The sequence below is a fragment of the Pinus tabuliformis genome, chromosome 2_2, assembly GCF_031772625.1.
Source record: "Pinus tabuliformis cultivar Carrire ecotype Pingquan chromosome 2_2, CPIR1, whole genome shotgun sequence".
Taxonomy (NCBI): domain Eukaryota; kingdom Viridiplantae; phylum Streptophyta; class Pinopsida; order Pinales; family Pinaceae; genus Pinus; species Pinus tabuliformis.
In genome coordinates this window covers 570,878,885-570,880,420 of record NC_142300.1, presented here as the reverse complement: position 1 = coordinate 570,880,420, position 1,536 = coordinate 570,878,885, and positions in this window count along the sequence as shown.

Below are 1,536 nucleotides of genomic sequence, written 5' to 3'. Positions count from 1 at the left end.
ACAATGCAAATTCTGCTTTGATTTTTCATTTACACTCTATATAGTACTCGAGGCATGGTTGGTTTGGGTCATGTATTGAGCTTGGACCCCACACCAGCAAAAGAGGATATATTTTTATACTTGATGCCCTTCTTTTTCCTAGTCAATCCAATTCCGAGGTGATCCAGATTAATAAAAGTCTTTTTTTCCTGAAAGAATGCCCTTTTGACTATTAGCAGCTCAAGACCCAACGATTCATCATTATTTAGGTTTTCCACATCTATATCTATTGAGATAGGGGAAGTATCCATTTCTGTATTTTTAAATAAGGGAGGAGATGAATCCGAAGACCTCAGGTATGGATATAGATTGGAATATTTGCCTTTGGAAATGTTTCAGTGTAGACCTACCATATGAGTGATAATATAATATACATTATTCTCCATTATGCTATGTCTATGTGGCACTGACTGGGAGTCCATTCCAAGGATTATCTTTCCAAGAGCCATTTGACTAGTGTGATTTATTCTGAAATTATGGATGGGAGCTTATTGGGCTTCAGCAAAAGGCCTGACTCTAATCCCAAATAGTTCTACAATTTTTTTAGTCTCCCCATCCTCCACACAGTGGAGAAATGACAGATTGTTGGTAGCCAATATCAGCAAGAGTGAACAGTTCATGACCATGAAGAAACTGGATGATTGGGGGAACAAGAGTGAATAGCTCATGCTCTATTGCTTCATAGTATTCATTGGAGGTGCCCAGATCAATGGATGGATAATGAGTTGCTTCAATGGTTTCATAAAATCATGTATTGAGCTTGGAATTCACACCAACACAAGAGGATACATTTTTATACCTGATGCCCTTCTTTTTCCTAGTCAATCCAATTCCAGGGTGATCCAAATTAATAAAATTATTTTTTCCTAAAAGAAGACCCTTTTGACTGTTAGCATCTCAAGACCCAATGATTCATCATTATTTAGGTTTTCCACATCTGTATCTATTGAGATAGGGGAAGTATGCATTTTTGTATTTTTATATAAGGGAGGAGATGAAGCCCAAGACCTCAGGTCTAGATATAGATTGGAATATTTACCTTTGGAAATGTGTCAGTGTTGACCTGCCATATAAATGATAACATAATCTACAGTATTCTCCATTATGCTATGTCTATGTGGCACCGATTGGGAGTCCATTCCAACGATTATCTTCCAAAGAGCCATTTGAATAGTGTCCTTTATTCTGCAATTATGGATGGGAGCCTCCTTAAGCAAAAACATATGTAGTTCATTTGAGGGCTCTTGAGGGGTGTGTTCCATATTATATAAAGTAGGAACATGATTGAAACCAGGAGCCATTCCATTCCTTTTGATACGATCCCCACAAAATCTGAGTGAACGTCCCGGTATTAGATGTCTAGTATTATGGCATCCCAAACATCTAATTGGGATTACCTAGTAATCCACTTGTTGTGTGATTGAGTGAGGACTGTAGAAGATTTCAAGAGTTTCTGGCATACCTCCTTTGTGAATTCAATAAAAAACCAGGTAACCC